The sequence below is a fragment of the Falco biarmicus genome, chromosome 1, assembly GCF_023638135.1.
Source record: "Falco biarmicus isolate bFalBia1 chromosome 1, bFalBia1.pri, whole genome shotgun sequence".
In the NCBI taxonomy this organism is placed as follows: domain Eukaryota; kingdom Metazoa; phylum Chordata; class Aves; order Falconiformes; family Falconidae; genus Falco; species Falco biarmicus.
Window position 1 is genome coordinate 36620340 of NC_079288.1, and position 21379 is coordinate 36641718.

General features: G+C 41.3%; 1 protein-coding gene across 2 annotated transcripts in view; it reads right to left on the reverse strand.

The window, feature by feature from the left end:
- The window catches only part of TAOK3 (TAO kinase 3), a 92985-nt gene extending 73185 nt beyond the window's left edge, over positions 1 to 19800 (reverse strand). For both annotated transcript variants that reach the window (XM_056350037.1, XM_056350029.1), the window contains exon 1: positions 19635 to 19800. The gene's annotated coding sequence lies outside the window, so the exon portion shown is untranslated. The remainder of the gene's footprint in view (positions 1 to 19634) is intronic.
- Positions 19801 to 21379: the final 1579 nt, after the last annotated feature.

Below are 21379 nucleotides of genomic sequence, written 5' to 3' on the forward strand. Positions count from 1 at the left end.
TGTGGTGCTGCACACCCAAACATGACCACATCAAACATGAAGCTACACCATAAGATACTCTTCAGCCCTTCAGAGGCACTGAAGTTGTCGGTCTGCTGACAATTGCACAGCACTTGCAGACTCACTTCTCCTGTATCTGAGATGTGCAGCTACGCAGAAACTCTACAGCAGCACAGACTCACTGCCAGGGACTGCATCTACTTCTGATAAGGGACTGGTGCTTGAATTGCTTGTGAGTGGCATAGGGCTCAAGAATTACTTTAACCCCTGGGGTTAAAGAGTGTTTAAATGAAAAAAAATAAAGAAAAGATGGGGAAGATCTCTGAGACCTACTAGAGTACTACAGCTAGAGCCATTCCCTGGTGACAGCAGAGTGAAAATGAAATTTCAAAATGGAAACACATTTTCACAGTACTGCTAAAGAACACAAATGGAAGAAAGCACCCTTTATAAAGATTTCACATAAGTATCCTCATTAAAAAGGGGAAAATAGTAGCAGTGTGTAATCATTAAGGTCATCCAATATATTTTTGAGTCCCCAACACTCAATTATATTTATTGAGACTTCAGAAACAACCATAAACAGTTTGAGAGCATGTAGCATCTGCTACTTCTAAGATGAGTCACAGTAGGAAATCCCCCTATATTTTCTAGGAATCAGTTAGGCAGCCCACATGAATGAGAAGAAATAACTTCTATCAATAAACACACATTATATTTAACATACTGACAGCAAATTTCAAATAAGAAATTACAATTAGAAAAATTACTTTGGGCAAACATTCCCCAGTTCATTTGAATGCAATATAAGTTTTGTCAAGATATATTAAAGGACAGAAGATACCGGAAGAGAAACTAATTTAAACAAATAGAATTAATGTGAAGACACTTACAAGGAGGAAAGTAAATAGACAACGGAACTTCAACACCCCATAGCACTTGCCTCTGTCTTCAAGTGCTGCATCATTTTTCTCTCCACTCCAAAATACTACAATAGAAATGCCTCATTTTCAACGGACATACTCCTTCCCCCATCTCCAGATGGCCCCTATCACGGAGACACGTTACATTTACTCTGCTGACAGCTAGATCCCTCACACTGCAGAGCCAGTTCATTCTGTTCCTCCTCTCAGATGCTTGAGTCCCACAAAAACCTCTCAGAGGCTACATCCACAGCAGCAGCCACCTCAGGAGTAAATCCCGATCTGTCCTGAACTTAAAAGCATTCTGGTTATGTTCACCTTTCTTACTTTCTAAGCAGTCCACCACTACCTTTTGTAAGAGATGGACTGTGATGTGGAAAATATAAATTTACCTGAGTTCTAGGTTTGAGGTTGGTCAGTCAGAACAATATGGATTTTAAAAGCCAGGTCGAATTACCAGATGATCTTCTAATGAAAGAATGCAACTTCACTGACAACATAGAATTAGTTTTTACATTACTAGGTACTGATGAGACGAGTCTTTTGCTAGGCACAAATTCAAGTTCCAAGCCAAACTTTTATGAAGTTATTTTATATTGTTTTGACCAATTTCAATATGGTCAAATGGTCAATACAGCTGCAAAGAAACTAGGAGGATACAGGATATCTATGAAAATTCATACAGTCTTGGAGCACTGGTGGCGTACTCCAAATAACAATACATTTTTGGTTTTGACTTCTAAGCTGATAATAACAGCTCAAACATTTGTGCGCAAGTAGCAAACTAGTAACACTTCCAGATAAGCCCTCAGGCTCCTAGAATTACTGAATAGTAGTAGTGTCACCTTCAGAAAGTACAAGATGGCCTTCTTGAATTACCAGGACTCTTGATAAAAATCCAGTAGGACAAAAGAGAAATTCCACCTCACTTTTGAATACCTTTAAGTTACATCCCCATCTATCAATGGAGTGAACAAATCCACCACAAACCAGCAACACCCCATCCCATTAAGGCTGAACTACTTGGAAGGACAGTTGTTTCCACAATACCACTGACACAGTAAAATTCACTATTTTTCACCATGAAAGGGACTGCAAAGGGAATTAAAGCCCCAGCATTTGAGTACAAAAAAACCCTATCTGCTGTCCCAGTAACAGTCCATAAGAGGGAATTTGGTCTTTACTGACAATTAGTTCCCAGACTCATACAGGCTCCCTGTACAACCACGGACCGGTCGTTAGCTCTCTCAAGACAAGAGACTTACTGTAAAATGGGACACCATCCCATTTATCTGCAATATTTATAGCGACAATGGATTTCTCCAAGCATGAACTCAAATACGATTTCCTACATAGCTTTGCTAAATGTGGCACTATATTTGAATAGTCCTCAATGCTATTGTAATAAATTAGCAGTAGTATGTCAACAAGAACAAAGATAACTACGTAGTACTTGGCTGTTGACAAGTGCTTAATTACCACAGGAGCACTGTAACAAGAACTGTACGAGCAAGTTCAAAGCAGCAACTAGAAACTTTCAGTTAAACTTTCAACTTATAAAAGTTGCTTATTCTGCAATCAGTGGTATAAGCAAGCCTTCCATAGCAGGTGATAAAACAACTATAATAACACACAGTTTTCCCCAGCACTCACAGAACCCCCTTATCAGCATCAGACATAGCCTAAGATGATTTTATTTTTTCCCAGCTGTTGAATTTTCTTCAGAAGATTCCCGATTAGGGCATTTCCAGGTATCACACCATACAAAGTAGCTGGAATTCTTTGCAAATATGTACAATAAATTCAGGGTTTGTGCAAACGAACCACATCACTACAGTTGGTAGCAACAAAGTAAGGCACAGACCTGTACCGCAGCAATTTATGGCTCGTTTAGTTCCAAAGGAGAATATAAATTTTACCAGTATGTTTTCTCTTTTCAGACGTCATGTGGCCTTCAAGTGCAATGCAATTCATTCAATATGAAAGCAGAATCAAAACATGTCAACACAGCCATATTAATGTATCCAGTATCTTGTTTCTAGCTGCAATCAGTGCTACACAGATGAGATGAAGATACAAAACCTGAACACTGTAACCAAAACTTCTACATATGGAAATCCATTCAAATCCCAGGTCCCTCCTGCTTTCCAAAAAATGCAAATCCAAATTCCCTGAAGCAACAGGAAAGTACATTAGATGGGGAGGCCTATGCATACAATGGCAAACATCTGCCCTAACATATTTTAAGTTAAGCTACAGGAAGCATGATCAAAATACAAACCAAAACAGATTTGTCACACAGATCTCTGGGAGTCTGAAGAAAAGCTCACAGGTAGCTGTTTTTATTTTCATGTTTGTCATGTTTCACCTTTCTAGTAAAATGTTAACTGTATGCATAAGAGTTTGTATTAGTACAAGAAGAGTGTATAATGTAAGCACAATTATGTATATAATATAAAGGTGTGCTTGCACCGTCTTATTTCCCTCTCTATAAAGAATAAAACTATGGCTTCTAAGTAGCTTAACTGTTTGATGGAGAGAAGTAGAGCACTGTTGCTCCCCCCACTCACAAGAACTGCAAGAACTGATTTTGCAGAATCAGGAAGCTTTAAGACTCAGCAGGATCTCCGAACAGTAAGGACTGCTGGGCACATGATGTCAGTCATCACTGGAAGTTCCACCTGAAGAACATCTGCAGAATCCATGCAGTGATCTGGTTGTCCCAATTTAGTTTTCAGCTGACAGTGCTCACAAAGCGTAGCATCCCCGAGGTGGCTTCATAGGATGCAGAGTGAGCTCAGCATGACACTGTTTTCAGTATGACATTGTGCACCCGTAAGTCTAGGCTAAATTACACTAACAGGCATCAGGAATCTTATATTGCAGCTCTACATTCACCTAGCCTGGATTAAGTAGATTTAAACTGGTCTTTTCCAGAGTATGATTTAGCTACCCTACTATACACACACAGAACATGTACAGCTTCAAAATGCTTCTTAAAAAAACCACACAAAACCCACAACAATCAAACAAAAACCACCCTGAAGTACATCTGCATTAATTCAGCAATTTAAAGACCACCAACTCTCATCACTGCATCATTCACATCTCTGGTCAACAGCTGAATATGAACACTAGCATTTTAAAATAGTGTTTTAAAAAACATTTTGTGTACATTATAGCTATACGAGTGTTACTCGGGAAGACAACCGTTCCCACCACATGTTAATAATAACACAGCAGGCAAGCATCCCACAGCTTGCCAAGTGTATATTTATTAACCAGCCACTATACTGTAAATACGACCAGTAACGTTTAAGTCTGCAGAGTGTAAAATAGTTTTCAACTGAAATGTCAGTGCCACGCTTACAAATTAATAAATGAGCTGAGTGGGAGAAGCCCCACCACTATGCAACAGCAGGACTCTTAGAGTATTTTGTTACCAAAGATGGGGCAATACCATAGAAGCGCTAAAGGAAGCACAAGCAGCAAGGTCATTTCACATCTGAATGACTACGACATCAAACCCTTGATTTCATTTCTATAATCACATTAATTTCACAGCCTTTTCAATCACACATTCAACACAAAGGCTAAGGGAAAAAGAATCCAAGTGCTCACCCTGAAGCACAGCACTCCAAACACAGGCTCCGAGAACATCCTAATCCTCCCATCCTACAACCCACTGCCAGAAAAGACTGGACTTACTGAGAAAGTGAGATAAATTAACAGTCAAAACAAACATAAAATGCCCTGTAAATCTCAAAGGGTAACCCAAGACAAATGCTAAACAAAACTAGCACATTTTTAAAGGCTACACAGAAGCCTAAGTGTCCTTCAAGAGGCTGTACTACCTCCAAAGACAGGGACAGACAGAGGACCACCACTTTAAGGACAAGGAACAAGATGACCAGCACAAAATGTGCATCAAATTCAAAAGCATGTTTTTGACAGCCAATCAAAACATATCATAATTGAAATTAATTACAGGCCAGCAAATATTCTAATGCTCAGAAGCTATTCAAACATACTCCACAGCAAAATTTTGTCTGTTTTCTGGTACACATTTGTCCTTGGAAGTTCTGGGGGTTTGAGATCTGGGTTTAAGTCAGTCCCAACACAGGCAGCAGAGCTTCCTGACCACCTGCTGTAAGTTACACACTTCAGAAGAACCTTACATACGGGTTTGAGATTTCCATTTGAGCCACCAGAGGTTTCTTGATTCAATTCTGTAAATGCATCATTTGGCATGTAATTTAGGAGGGAGGATAAAATTTTAAAGCTGCTTCTGAGAACAGTGGAATATGCCCAGATTACTCTATAAAGATTCTGGAAAAGTTACAAGGAATTTAGCTACTGTTACAAATACTTCTGCCTCTCTTGGCCTGGAAATGCCTCTTAGCCCTGTGCTTCCTACCGGAGTTGGTTTATGCAACCAGTAATTGAAAGCATTCACCACCAGGTCTTTCTTATTTAGTATCAGACACCACAGATTTCAATGCAGCTTCTTCAGCAGAAAATGTGAAAGAGCCACCACAAACATATTTGCAAATGTAGACTGAGCCTAACATGACCTTGGTGAATGAAACGGTCTTGGGGAAAGACGACGACAGGGAGAGCAGCAGATCCTTCAAGATCAACATAAGAGATGCTCTGGTAATAGAGGAAAACCTTACTCTAAATTGTAAGCCCTTGGAATTTCACAGCTAAACTGAGTCAGCATGAGTCAGTTTAAAGCAGTATAAAAATAATTTCAAGACACATTGTATAAGAGTAAATAAGGAGAGAAAATATATGGCCCCAGTGCCCCAATATGGCAGCATTTCACTGTCATGTCAGCACCATGCTGTTTATTAAAGGTTACCATGAGCCATCTCTACTTCTGCTCTTTCAGCCCCAAAATTACAGCAGGGTACGTACCCTCTGCTGCACACAGAAAGCTTTTCATCTCTTCTGGTCATCGCTGTTTTTCAGAGCTGTTGTGACAAGTCAGCAGATACAGACAGTACTTAAACTCCAAATGCTTTTTACTGGCCTTTCTGAAGTGAGCTGACTGTTTCACAGCTATTCCTTACAAAAGTAGCAACACAACTTGTGCAGCTGGCAGTCTAACCAAAGACCAGAAGACAACTCAGGATCCCCAAGCTCTCTCTTGTTACCAGAGGCTGAAGAATACTACCTGGTGCAGTAAAAGCATGCATGCACTACTGCTGCTTGCGTGATACTTACCATACCATGGAAGCAGGCAGAGGGCTTCCATCTATTAAAAATTTCCTTAATTTCCTTTAAGAAAGCCCAGAATAAACTATTAATGCTGCAGTAAATGCACATGGCTACTACGCACTTGACTTGGGGATTGTTGAGTTTTGGTAGCCTTTAATGGCATCTAATATGGCGGGAAGAGGCAGGGAGCCAGGAAAACATTGCTATATGTGCTTAGAAAGCTTGTTATTTTTATCAGTGCATTTTAAGATCAGCAACCCTGAAGCAAAATGGTTAGAACGTTTTCTTCCACTGGTGCTCTGATAGCACACCAAGAGCTTTCAGAGAGTGGATATTTTAGGCCAGTGCAGCAAAACAGACTGATCCCAGGAAGGAAAGCTCACCCACTGTGGCAAAAATCAACACAGGAAGGGTAAGTCTATTCATCCACTATGCTGAAGAACTTAAAATGGAAACATTCTATATGTCTTCCTTCAGGCCAGGATGAACAAATGAACAAAAATGAATCACTACTACAAGTGACTGGAAAACACACTGATGGAAACTGATGGTATCTCTTGTCTCTCCTACCCACAAAAAAGTCCTTACGAACATGTTGCAGGTTTTTGCAAGAAAGGAGCAAAATCAGACCCACTATTTTTAGTTTTTTCCTTTAATTAAGCTTCTGTATTTCTCCAGCTACAGAGGCTGATCTAAAAGGTGTCTCTCACCTTTCCTTCCAATCCCTAGTATGTTTATACTCTTAGCTACGGACGTACAAATGCGAAAATTAACAGCAGATAGAGATACTTGTGAAATTCATCACACCCAGTCCTGCAGCTCTGGGAGGTTAAAAAGACTTAAAGGTTTAGTGAATAAAAATGGGGTGAAGAAGTCGTCTATGTTTAGTACTTTTTAATGTGAAAAACATTCTTCAAAACAATAAAACCTTCATTTATCAAACATTCTGATGAAAAAAAGATTCACATTCAGAATGAGATAGAAGCTAAAAATAACCAGCCAGCTGCAATTCCCACCTTATGCGGTTAGGCAGAAGTGCTTTGCTCACCCCCTCCCCAAGCACGCACACGTTCACTTCCTTCTTCATTGCAACATCACAAGCTGAACTTGATGCTAACAAGCCACAAAGTCCTGCCCAGAATTTAAAGTCACACCCCAGTAATTATATAAAATGAGCTCTTAGTACAAGCAGTTAAAAAAAAATATCAATTTACTCAACTTCAATTTTGCCTTTAATTCCAAAATATTTTGACTACTCATAAAATAGAAAAGCAATTTTCATTTCTGAGCTTTGCGCCCTCCACCTTGAAGTGTCACTAAAACAATTTGGTTTAATCTCACTGTAGAACATCAGCATGTTCATTTATCTTGCTGTTAATGCCAGTACAGGGATTAAACCTCCCTGAAAACGCAACCTTTTAAGGAGAACATTTTAGGTGTATTTGTGTTTCACTGTTTGTACATAAAATATAATGTGATACAAAGTGATAGTGGGTGAAGAAGAAAAAAAAAGGAAACCTAGGATAATGTAAAACTTAATTGTGCAGATGTCCCACTCAAAAGGTGGTCCTAGACATCAGAGTAATGTACAGAAGCAGCAAAAGCCTTCCAAAAAATCTTTGCAAGCTTCCACTAAAAAGGAAAGGTGTTCTCCTCTAATCTGCCCTCTCTAAAAAAAGAGGCAGCATGTACAAATTCATGAATAGAAAAACCCCTCTACATCACATACAGTTTTTCCCCTGAGAAGACAGAATAAATCACATGACAGTTATTCAAAAGACTTTGTTCTCTACTGGTACCCTGACACTAAAATGTCCTATTTAAAAATGCACTTAGACCAGGAGATGGCTCCAGGTCATATACCTCATATTAATGCACCTCCAGAGGGAACGCTAACCGCTGGGCACAGCAGCCTGGGCAGGGTGTGCCACATACCCAAACAGGAACCAAAATCTTCCCTGCTGCGTATAGATGCAGCTCCCTGACCACCAGTTAACCACCAAAGTGCAAAAGTCTGGTTTTAAATACCCTGTTTTTTTTTAAAGAAAAACCACCACAACTCCTCCTAGTTGCTTGCCTCAACCAGGACAGACCTCTGGTGACTGGAAGGATAGCAAACTATTTCATTAAGTCAGTCTGAGCTTTGCAACTGTTGTCTTAAATCAGTCTTCAGCTGGGGGGAAGGTAGATTCCACTCTACATCCCCCTTTTGCTGAGAGCAGCAGCAAACACCCGTGGTTCTTCCATGTTAGCAGTCAGCACTAGGAAGTTCCTTCTGCCAGGCACCCAAGATGAGAGCGGTAACTCTTCATGTACACAATCTTACCATCTCCAACACAGCTATCAAGCTGCAGGAATACAAAAGCACAGGACAGAGAGGGAGTTTCATCCAGACACTCAGCATTCAGCTGAACCTCTCAAGAGTTCTTAATTTATGAATGATGACACAAATTAAGCTGTCCTTTTTGTTTAAGGCAACTGGGAAGACAGAGATCGTAAATGCGAAAGTTCTTTGACTTCCTCTCTACACACCCTTGAGACTCTTACCCACAGCTTCACCGACAACAGCTGCAAGTGCTCTTTGGACAGGGAGGTCCTGCCACCAGAAGCCAAATGTCATTTAAATGAGATGTTTTATTCTTTACTCATTCACCACAAATGCCCTGGATGGTTTTGGAAGCCAGGTGGGCTCAGCAATGCTCAAAAGATTGCTGTTGTGCTGTACTGCTTACCTAAACTAAAGATCTTTGTAAAGAAAAAGGCAAACAAATGGAAACTTGCCTCATTTGTGTTAGTGAAACAATCTATTTGAAGAAAGTTTATATGCATTGGTGGTTCCTTTTCTAATTTTAGGTTCTTGGTTACATACTGCAAGTAATTCTCACACTTCAAGAACAAACAGGACTTTAACATTAATACATAGCTTCACCTTCACATGATTCCTGTCATACGGTGCCATGACCCAACATTTTGAAAAGCTGATGTATACCCGAAGTATGAAACAAAACTTTGTGTCTGACAATACCTGTTTGCTTATGTGTATTCTCACTGCCCGAGACAAGCATTCTGCTTGTGGGTTTCCCCCATTTCCTAAGGCAAGGATATTTTTCTGCATAGGCTATAAAACACAGAAAAACTAACTTACAGCAAAACATGTCAGCCTTGCAAAAAATCCTTTCCTTGTTTATATTGCATATCTGAACACAAAAACATTTTAAAAAACCCAAAAGGCAGGCATAATCAATATAAAGCACTGAACATGGGATTCCTAAAAAAGCGCTTTCCGAACACAAGGTAAAATGCAGTGAAAGGAGGTCATGTTGATTTGGATTCGAGTCTTCAGCCCTGCAGCTTGCAGCCCAAGACAACACAAATGCTGCTAGACCCTGCTCATGCACAAGAAACAGAAAGTGAAACTCACTAATTTACTCATGAACTTACACTCAACAGTAGTATGTGGGGTTTTTTGTTTGGTGTATTATCTTTCTTAAAAAAAAAAAAAAAAGTAACTCATTGTATAATTCAGCAGTACTGCCCCTACTTCCCTAGGGAGAAGTTTCTACCTTTCAGCCTCACCCTCATTCCCCATCTGTCTGTTCCTACCCCCAGACCACTGGCTTTGCTAAACATGGTTATTTTGCAGCTGGATCAGTTTCCTAACTGTGTATCACACTCTGGTAGCACAAAGGTTATGCCAACACAACTCAGTGGGGGCAAGGAGAGGCTAAAGTAACAGCTGGTTTTAATTCAGCAGTAACATCAACTTAAAATTCATGTTAATTTACAGACTCATGATTTAACATTCACAACCCATTTCATGCTCCCAAACCCCTGATCTCTACCTCCTCAAGCCCTGTGTTTAATAGGAATCCAAGTCTGTAATTTTCTTTCAGTCAATACATTTCAAATTGTCAAGACACAGAAAACAGCTTGCATATACAATCATAAAGAGATGAAACTCCAAACACAAACAGAAATACAAGGATTTAGACCTCAGTTGTCAAGACTGTATCTTGACTTTCAAGTACACGAGTGTGGCACTGCTGAATTTTAAGAAAGTTATTAAAGTTTAATAAGATCCCATTGCTAACAACTGACAAGATTACTTAGTTTTGGAAAAAAACCCTGATAGCCAGTCTTTCTTAAAATCGGTTTTTCTCTTTTTCTTGCATAGTTGCTTATTATAATGCTGGCCAGAAGGGATAAAATTCTGACAGGTATTTTACCAACATACTATCAAATGAATTTTTAAAAACCACAACATGAGCATTCACACAGAAGTTTCACAGGTTGTCAAAAGACTACAGGTTGTGAAAGGACAACCTGAGCTTGAAGATGGCCAAATCTCAAGAGGTTAATATTTAGTTTACACCTTTTAATACTGAGTACTAGAATTTCTGTTGCCTAATACATTTTTTTACTGTTTTGTTCAATTTAAAGTCAAAACATGGCAGATTAAAAGTGTTAGGCAAACACACAGGAAAAATTCAGCTGAATATATAGTATTTATTCTGGCAAGAAGGTGCTAAAGGCTCACTAGTGGCAGAATAAGTAATCATCATGATGTTAAACTGCAAAAATTCACTTAGGCTACAGCATGACCTGCATGCAAAACCTGCCGTGAAACAGAAATGAAGTGCTCAAGGCAGACTCAAACATTAATGTATATGCTCTAGTTCTACTCCAGATCACTGCAGCGCTCCAGCATTGCAGCAGTCTGTATCTGCCCAGGGTAATTGAAGGTGAAACCAGGAACAGCTACTATCATAGCTTCAACTATTAGGTCTCCTTAATGAATGGTCTAACAATAACCCAGGCTTAACCAGTTCTCTCACTGCAAGGGCCTTAACCATAATAAGCCCCTTGAACATTCCTATAGTGTTTTCCAAAGGTCTCACAGCATGAGGCTACTAACTGTGCTCTCATAGCCTTGTGAGACATGTATTAGTCAGCTTTTTTTTTTTTCCCCATGTAAATACAGATAAAAAACTGAGGCAGAAAGCTAGCAAACGACTTCCCTGCGGATATGCAGCTGACTAGTGGCATACAGAATCCAGATCTTCCAGATTCCTGCCCTGTCATCAGCCAACACACCATCATTATGAAGAAATTAGTCTGGTCTTATAAATAGCATTTGAATATAAGCCTTCCTAAAATATTTGCAAGGAGTTGACCTTAAACACCAGCAGAGCTGTACTGGTAGCCTGGGGCTCCAGTCACCAGCCTGCATGTCAGTACACTGGGGTTCTTGACCCTCTGCCTCTCTGGATGTCTCCAGAGCCTGGATCCAATACAAAATGTGTAACAGATCACACCACAACCTCACTTTACCACCTATGGCTGGTTTGGACTCAGTATATCAAGAAACAATAAAACTGCTCAAAAATATAAACAACATTGTCTAGAATACTCAGGTAGCCAGGAAAAAGAAAATAAACAACAAGCCTTAGTCAGCAACTTTCTGCTACTTCATTCTAAGGTGTTAAATGATCGTGGCCATACTAGCAGAAATCTCACTATAACATAAAGCTGGAAACCTGAAATGTAGAGAAGGACCCCAACACACCTGAGATTTGGAGCACTTGTCCAAAGTAATATTCAGTCAGCCTTTAGGATCTGAACTGCTCCTGTTGTGTATCACACATTTAGTTGCAGTTTCTATAGCTCCCAAATGTGCAACTTCAGTATGTTTTGATTCATGTCATGGTTGATACGGCGCTACAAAGAACCAGCTCCTTTTCTGGAATACAGCTTCTGACACCTGCAGCAGGTCTAATTGCTGGACTAGATTTCCTGGATCAAAATATTAAGCCTAATACTGATTTTGTAACAAAAAAAAGCCTCTTGTATCTGCTTCTGTAAGTCAAACTTCATTTGAAATTACATACTTTCTAGTAAGGCAACCCTAAAATACAAAGTTGTAAATTGCAAAAGCAGAGTTACAGTAAAAATAAGACAGTGTATTAAAAAGTAATTACAGTAGTTTGTCCTTTTAGATACCTGCACTACTACCTCCCACCCACCTGGGCCATTATCAAGTGCTGAACACACATGCTTTACCACCATAACAGGCGCTTTTAGTCTATGGGAAGAGCTGAAAATGGAAAGCTTGTTATCCTCCACAGAGAAGGAAATGCACACAAGAAATTCTGGGAAATGACTGCCTAAGTGTAACAAGTTGGAACATTTTTTTTTATTTCTATTCCTTACTTTAGGAGCAAAATGTGATTACAGGCAGGAGAGCCATAAAATCCTCCTATTTTTGGCTGCCTGCTTCCCAAATGACAAAAAGCTCATGACTGTAAAAATATGAGCCTCTAAGACTTCAGCTAAAGGCTCGTGTCTCTTAATGCAAAAGCAGCAGCAGAGTCAAAATTCACTGCATTCTCCACAGGATGAGAAAACTCATCGCATTAGTATGCATTAAAGCACCGCCTGACTGTGGCAAAGCGGATGAGACCTGACTCTTAACAGAGACTGTTTCCATCCCAGCTCACATTTAGGTCTCAATTATCTTATCTGCTCTGCCACTCGCATACTTTCCAGATAAGAAATGTTTTTCCCCTCTTTTGAAAGAAGCTTAGAGTTAAAACTGAAACCACAACCAATGTTAATCTTAAAAATGTTATAAATTAAAATTCATTTGAGGCTAGTGCTTTTACAAAATATTCTATGTACAGGTGAAAACTGGGAACTAGAGTTAATTGACATGCTAGGCAAGTTTTAATAACAGTAGTATGTTCTGCAAGAGGAAAGGGAGTATTTTCTTGACTTCAGTTTATTCACATGGTTTAGGTCAACGATCAGTTCATCTGAAGTTGAGAAACTGCTTAGGAGTTGGGGGAGGGGGGAAAGCCTGTTTTCCTTTTCCAATCTATGACTAAGAATGAGGCAAGTGAAGGGAGGATCTAAGATCCTGGAGGCGATGGTAACAAGAGGTCATTAGTTAATTCCCTTAACGATAGATACTACTTCCTTTTATTAAATAACATCAGTTTTTTAATGATGTCAAGTATTTTTTTTTCTTAAGGATACAGCATACTTAAACTTTACCTGAACCAGTCAAAATAAGAGGAAAGAAACACACAAGTAACCCTGAACTGAAAGGCAGATTGTCATAAACCAAGTAAGACAACAGACTCATCTGATTTTTATGCAAAAACTTACAAAGCTGCGGGAGCATATATATTCTTTCTAACAGATACTATGTATCTTTGACCTAATTCCCATCTCCTTTAATGAGATGGTAAATCCATTATAGCAGTACCAAATTTGGCATAAGGTCTGTCTTAAACAGTACTTTAATGTTTACAAATAAATTAGAATCAAGTTTTTTATTAAAGGAAAAGACAAACACAAATACTGCTCTAAGGTTTAAATGGAAGGTTCCTCCTTATTGCTTAATTCATTTTTGAAAAAGCATAATCAATGTACTCCTATGACCAGCTATTTATTATCTATATTACTATAGCACCTGTGAGCTTCACTTATGCTGTAGTAAGACCTACAAAGCCACAGCAGAAATTATGCCCGCTCCGAAAACATTATAATCATCTAAAAGATGAATAAAAAAAAAAATCAGGAGAGCACAAGGAAATAGACAATGGGAATTTATGTTCTCTATAACTGTACTTTAGTACACTTTCCCTCGCGCACTGGAAGGGTCAAGGAGTATTTTCTTTTCCTATCTGCCCCACCAAAAAAACCCTCCAGGAGTCAAAAAAAGAAGACAAAAGCCAAAACCAAACGCCAAAACACAGAAGGAAGAGGTTTTGGCTAGACTGGAAGAAAACTATGTATTTACACAGTCTTAATACCTCTACTTCCCACATAAGACAAGGATTTCATTTTTTAAGTTGTCATCCCATAGAGCATGACTGAACCGTAAGAAAATAAGCATCCCTCTGGATGGCTAAAAGGCTAGGTGAACTGTCAAGGCAGAGCTGATGAGCAATACATTCAAAGCTGTTTCAGGCAGTCTTTAAAAAAAAAATAAAATAATTCCCCTCTCCTTTAATGAAAAATCCAGTGAGTTCATATATTCACTCCATTGCAATGGGGGGCACATACACAACTGTGAAGAGTGATGTTTTCATTTAAAGGAATACTTTTGAAAATTTACCACTACAACACAGTAGTGCAGCCAATTCAAACCAGCAGCCAGAGCTGTTTACAAAGCTTTCTGCTCAGCGTTAGACTAAAAATCCAAACTTTTTGCTGTGTAATAAATCAGTGCTCTGCATTTAACAATTTTCAGCGATACCATATGCTACCTAGTCCCATTACAAGGAAGAAAAACATCATCTCAACATGAATCATCCGTGACTATATTCTTGTAAATCTGGCTTAAACACTCACAATGTTCAAGGGCAACCCTAAATAAATCTACTCAGTTTTATGCCAGATTCTGTGTAACAGAATTGCAGCTCACTTACTTAAAATTAAAGGGAAAAAAGTTTTAATGTAGGAAGTGAGCACACTATTTGTGTCTCTCCAGAAGCAGACTCACTGTACACAAAATCTGGCACACATTCTTCAATTCCAATCTAATAAAGACATCCAGCTCATAAAATGATTATAGTGTCTGGTAGTCATAACACCTTTCATCCTAAACTGCTTAACAAATGTGAAAATACATACACTACATACCAGATTAATTCCTCCTAGTGCTGAAGAGCGGTTACTCTGGAATATAACATCTGCCACACTCTACATCACAGTAATTCTGGAGAGTTGTTTGTGAGAAAAGTAAAAAACCCAAAACAAATACGAAAGAAACCCATGTACACATTTCAGACTACAGGGAAATGCAGTAGGCAGCATACAGTTCTATAGACAGGAGTTTATCCAAGACTTTGGGGTTAACATCTCCACTCTTAAAGTAACAATTTCTTAGATTAAGTACAAACAGCTTTCTCCGTCTTCCCAAAGACAGCACAACCCACAGCATAAAGGCTGCTCATACCAAAGCAAAGGCATGAAGGCCTGAAAACATGGCACATCAAAGTCACTATTTGCCCTTCTTTTGAGGAATTACCTGGTCTCTCAACCCAGTGTCATAATCAACAGTGACAGCTGAAGGGGGTGCAAACAGGGGGAATTTACCAGCCAAAGACTTTAAAGGCAACTTGATGAAGATTAGTTCATCTGAATGAGCTATGCTCTCAAGCTTTGCCCAACTAACCCCCATGATCCAACCATACCTAATTATACTAATATTCAGAAAGACAGACTGAAATTATTATGTCAAACGAACTGTGAGAATGTCCTTATTTAAAAGCCTTTTGTAGCACAGTAGGAAGGCATGCAACTGCGCGTTCCCACATAACCATTGGTTTCATTAAATTCGAAATAAACCAGAGTCCATTTTGACCTAATATTCAGGGTGGGGAAAAAATAGTAATTACATCAACATCAAGCTATTACCTGTTCAAGGGCATAAGTGCTTACTTCATTAACAACTCAGACAAACTTGTTTTGTAAGCTCACTATATTAAATTTGAAATTTCCCTGCCCTTACAAATTAAACTAACAATTTCTTACACAAAGGGAAAGTCCAGTAAGACAACACAAACACAAGGATCAGTATACAAACAAGAAAACTTAGAAACTGCTCAAATCAAATGCATTCTTTGCCATCCTCAGCAAGCTTACCTGAGCCACCTAGACAATTAAATTGCCACAATTTCTTTGAATTCACTGAAACAACAAATTTTTTTTTAAAAATAAAATACTAGCAGTACTCCAGCTTTCTCCAATCTGAGAGCAAAACCTACCGACCTTTACAAACATATGTTTTCACATTTCCAACAGGAAGTAAAAATTAAATACCCATGATATAGCTCTACAGAATAAGCACAACATGTCACATTAGAAGTATTGCTCTTCAATGCTGTGAAGTGGGGCTTTATAAAGATGCAACAGAAACTGCCACAGTATAACTAACTAGGAGAGCACTCTGATTTCCAACAGCCTTCAGTAGCTCAGGAGATGATGACCACACCCAATTAATTTACTTTAATTTCTATTTCAACTTTCCTCCTCATTAATTAGGAACTGAGGTTCACAAAGATTACAGTTCCTGGCCTGCAATACCAATGATGATTTTAAGCAGTGCACATTATACAATCGCGCTTCGTGTGCTGTAATACAGCCAGCAGATCAAAATGAAAAGACAGAATGTGTGCTACCTATGTAAAAACAGGAAAAGAGATTTCCTTCTTTTTACCCAAAATATCTAAGGAACTCCTACATTTATCAATACTTTCTAAAATATGTTTCACTCAATAAATGACAACAAACCTACTGCAGTGATTTCAGTGAGTGATAACAAGACTGTCTGGAAAACTCACTAAACTACCCTTGAAAGGACTAATGAACAAGCAGGCGCAATGCAATTGCACAATGTTTATTACACAGCACTAAGCCAAAGGCAATCAAATCATTCTGATTTAATCAATGGCCTTCAAATACGGAAGTAGTTTCAAAATAATAAGCGTAAAATAAAACACTCTTTTGGGTTTACAACTTTGATTATTTTGTTCCTGTTGTGTAAAAGCACATCTATTATAAAAGCTGAGCATGTGTTGAAATACAATTTTATAAAAAACTAGTTCTTTAGTCTTTGATACTAAAATTGCACTTCTATTCAAACTCAGTTTGTTGTAAATTCTGTGACTGAACCATAGATGGGTTCTATTAAAAGAATCTGAACTCTGTCTTAAAACAGAAGGTCTGTTTTCTGTTTAAAAGCAAACTTAGACACTAAGTTTTTTTCCCTGTAAAATCAACAAATAAGTAGAACTGAAAGCATTTAATGAACACCTCTTCCTCTGCCTTTTCTCATAATGTGAATGTTGCAGCATTTCACAAGGCTGCAGAACAACCTGAACGAAAACCTGTAAATGGAGAAAACTACTCTGTTCCTGGTCCAAACTCACTGACCCCACCCTTTGCGCAGCAAACTTCACCGACGCTGTAGCCCTCTCCTCCTCAGCCATAGGGTTTCCTGCACTGCCTCTGTCAGCCCAGAAAACTCGAGGCTAGTTGCATACGGTGTTTCTCTCACAGGCAAGACAGCTTGATTAGTCAGAAGGCACACAGGCCGGTTCTGTTGAAAGACCACCCCATCCTGCAACACACTATGAAAAATAAATTTAACAGCAAAAAGCTTGTTGATACAAGATCCATACTCGGAACGCACCTAAGTAGAAACATCTAATCTTTAAAAGTTTTGACTTGCAAGGATCCTTTTTTACTGATAATGTACGTAACTAAGCAAAAGGGAAGTACATACAGAGAATCACTGTAATATACATCCAGAAGAATTTGTTTGCAATATGAAAACCCTCATATTGTGAGGGGAAGATGGAAACAATTTAGGTCAAGTTCTCAAATCAGATGCCAAAGGAAGTTATATGATGAGCTATAGAGTAAGTAAGAAATCTTGATTTGACAAAACCTGAAAAAACTATACATTAATGCAGATAGGAAGAGTTTGCAGCCTCTCTGAGAGCGCATAAAAGAATTAAGTTGTTAGATATTTGTATGAATTTCAATGTTAAAAGAGAGTTTGTGAACAGGTATTCACATTTAAAACACTCCCTATTATTACATTACTCCCTGAGAACTCAGAATTAGCTAGTTACCAGAAATAATATAGTTTTAAGGAACAAGCATGGTATATTACTTCATAAACAATCCATTATCAATGTAGAAATACCAACACATGTACTCTAATAGATCTAGTACAAGATATATTAAAGTAATGACTACTAGCAAAATAAGTTACATAACTCTAAGCCCTGTAGCATCCTAAACATTTGTTGCAAATATATAAGCAAACCTTAGAGAACAGATTGGAGCCCACTTATCCTCACCCAAACATGAACACCATAAACTGTGGCCAACAGTGTCACACCTCCGTTGTGCTCTTACCCAGTTAATTTTTAATCGTGTTGTGTACTGCAGAACAGCTTTCACAGAAGAGGTGAGGAGCATCCCCCATTGATCCAGAACCCTGAACTGCTTTCATATTTAGATCACTATCCTGTGAGATGGGCAGAGTGATTTGAAATCCTCTTGCACAGAAAGTAGAACCGAGCACAGCTTTCCCACAGCCTGGGTAAGTCCTCCTGCTAGGAGGTTTCTGCACAGCAGGGAGGCCATACCAGCACCACCTGTTTTGCTGTTTTTAAACAAACATGGCAACTGCCACTAGACTCTATGCTGAGCCCGAATACTCCGCACACCTATGACATCAGTGTTCAACTGCTGGAGCACAATCCTGAGGAGAACACCCTGGTTGTGGACAGCAAATCCAGCATGGAGCTGCTCATTTCTGGCCAGGCTGAGTAAGTGACCAGGGAAAACCTGGATGCTACAAGGGCTAGTCTGTGGCTACTAAATTTTTGAAGTATCATGGTTATAGGATTAGGGAATTAATTCCGCTTATGTTCTGGGTGGAGGTGGAAGGGGGTGTGGAGGGGGAAAAGGACACGAGGAAAAAGATATATATATAAAACAACATTCTAAAGGCTTAGTACTTGCCTAGTGTCCTCCTTCTTTCTCCTTCCCACGCAAATATGAGTGCTGCTAGATGACATTCAGCACCTACAGTAAATCATTTCTTAATGTCATTAAAAGGACAGATACATCTGCTAAGACCAGAATTATATAATTATTGCCAACTCAGTTTACAGAAAGCTGACAGTAACCAAGCTCCCCCTTACACTTGAATTTCACTAGGCCAAATACTGATGTCGTTTTAAACTACTTACTTACAAACAGATCTGAGGGGTAGTAACCTTAAGAGACAAACAGCGCTTATCCGAGCAGTGACAGAGTCCCTGGCTTGCAGGTGAAGGGGACGGAGGCGCTTTCCCTGCTTTCTCCCGGTCTACTCTCTCCCACCGAGGCATCTCCCCCTCCGCACCGGTTACTGTAACGCGCCGCAGCCGCTGTCCCGTACCTCCAACTTCCCGCACAGCTCCCCGCCAGCTCCCCCACCGCGCCCGGCGGCGGCGTGCGGGAGCCCCGCGGAAACCAGCACGACCCGCGGGGGAGCTGCCCCCCGTCCCCTGCCCCCGCACCCCAGCCGCCGCAGGACGGGCGCAGCTGCCCGGGGGGCTCGCACCCCCCGACCCCCTCACCTCAAGCGGCGGGCGGCTATCCCGGCCCCTCAGCGGCCCCAGGGGAGCGGGCGGGCGGGCCCCTCCGCGGGCGCAGCCCCCGGGGAGCTTCGCCGTAAGGCGCCCCCGGGACACCGGCACCCCCCGGGCCGGTAGCGAACCCCCCACGCCCCCGGGACGGCAAGAAAGTGCTTTTTGAGCGCCCCCCTCCCCGCCGCTGCCCCGGCCGGCGCTGCCCGCCTCCCCACCCCGGCGGGATCCGCCTGTCAGAGGCGAAGCCTCGGCGCGCGCCCCCTCAGCCGGTGCCGGCGGCCGCCTCGCCTCACGGCCGCGGCTCTCGCCCCTGCGCCTCGCTCACCTGGTGCCGGCCGGCGGCAGCGGGCCACGTCCGCGGCGCCTGGGAGAGAGGCGGGAGGAGAGAAGGAAGGTGTCCGCCGGCCCGTCCTCGTCCCCGCCGCTTCCTGCCACGGCCCCACCGCCGCCCGAGGTGCGGCTCCCCCCGCCAGGCGCGGCCAATCGCGCGGCAGCTCGGCGATCGGCTCCACGGCCTGTCCGCCGTTGGGCGGGAGGGAGAGAGGAGGGGAGGGGGCATCGGCGCTCGGCTACCCGGGCAGGCAGCGGAGCGGCGCCGCCTCATTGATCGCCCCCCTGTAGCATCGGCGCTCGATTCAGCCGCCTGCGCGGTCCGGGCGGGAGCGAGGGCTCCGTGGTGCCGGTCACGGTCTGGCGGCCCCCATTAGTGGCTGGGGGGCCGCCCCCCAAACCGGGACGGGGGGGAGCCCCTCAGGGCCTGGGGTAGGCGATGTCGCCGCCCATAGCGGGCTCGGGGCTCGAGGGGTTGGCCCCAGGGGTGTGAGGGGCCGGGGCCGGGCCTGTAGGAGCCTCGGGTGTCTGAGGGAGCCGTGTCACGGCCAAGTAAAAAAGCAGGTTTTAATACCTGATGTCAGGGTTGGGGGACTCTTGGCAACGACTGGGTGTCCTGTGGCAGATCACAGCAGGAAGATGATCCTAGTAACCAAAAAAAAAAAAAAAGATCAGACTTGCCAATGGTGTGTGCATTGAGGAGGAAAGGCCTCAAAGGAGAAGAAGGAGCTTTAGCAGTGGTTAAGAGATCTGGATTAGGAAGAGCTCAGAGCAGAGACAGGGTAAGGTGATTTAATGCAGTTTCTAACACACTTTGTGGTTCCCTATAGCCTCTGAATCTAGAGGCAAACGTTCTTTTACTGCTGTAGAGGCTCACAGTGGCTTATTCTTTGATAGTTGTTTTTTTATTGTATTTTTTGCTCAACAAACCTGAAGGAGCAGAGCTTTATCTTCTGCCAATACCTCATGCAACCTCATTCTACTAACTTGTTTCTGACAGCTATTCTCCTCCTGAGCCACCTTCTAGGGCTATCATCATACAGCTCTTTGAAACCAGAGGTACACATGAAAGCCATGTGTGCCAGGCTATGGTTGTATGCATTCTGTTCTTCAAAGGCCATGGTACTATATTACAGGTTTTATCATTGCAGTCATGTAATTCATACCATAAATGAGTTGCCATGTTCTCTGTTTATAAGCTGAGCTTCATAACCTTTTTTTTCCTCTACTTCTTGCAAATGGAAAGAAAAACATTGTGAGCAATGACTTCTGTGTCAGCTACTCTGTGCATAGCTGATGCTGACAAAGCAGGAGGCAGAAATCTTTCTTCAAACTGAGTGAATATATATACAACAATAAATGAGTCGTGATGAGAAAAACAGCTTCCATGAAAGTATGAGCCAAGAACAATAGCTTGACAGAGAAGTTTAGACTTTCCCTGATAGCTGTTTGGGGCGTAGACAGTTAAGGTTCTGCATTTGTAAGGGAAACATGGCATTCCTTCAAGCTGAACCGCCTCCCTTGGGTTCCCACTGAATGCCTGAGAGATGACAGTAGAGGGTGTCTCCAGAAGGCTAATATTAAACATGAGGAATTAGTACGGAGGGAGCAACAGCAAGTGAGATTCTAGTTTTGACCACAGAATGAGCTCAAAATTTTTGCATCAGCAGCTGTATGCAGTTTCTTACTCATCAGCTGCACACAGCTCCCTCTGTTCAAAGGGTTCCTGTGTGCTCTCCT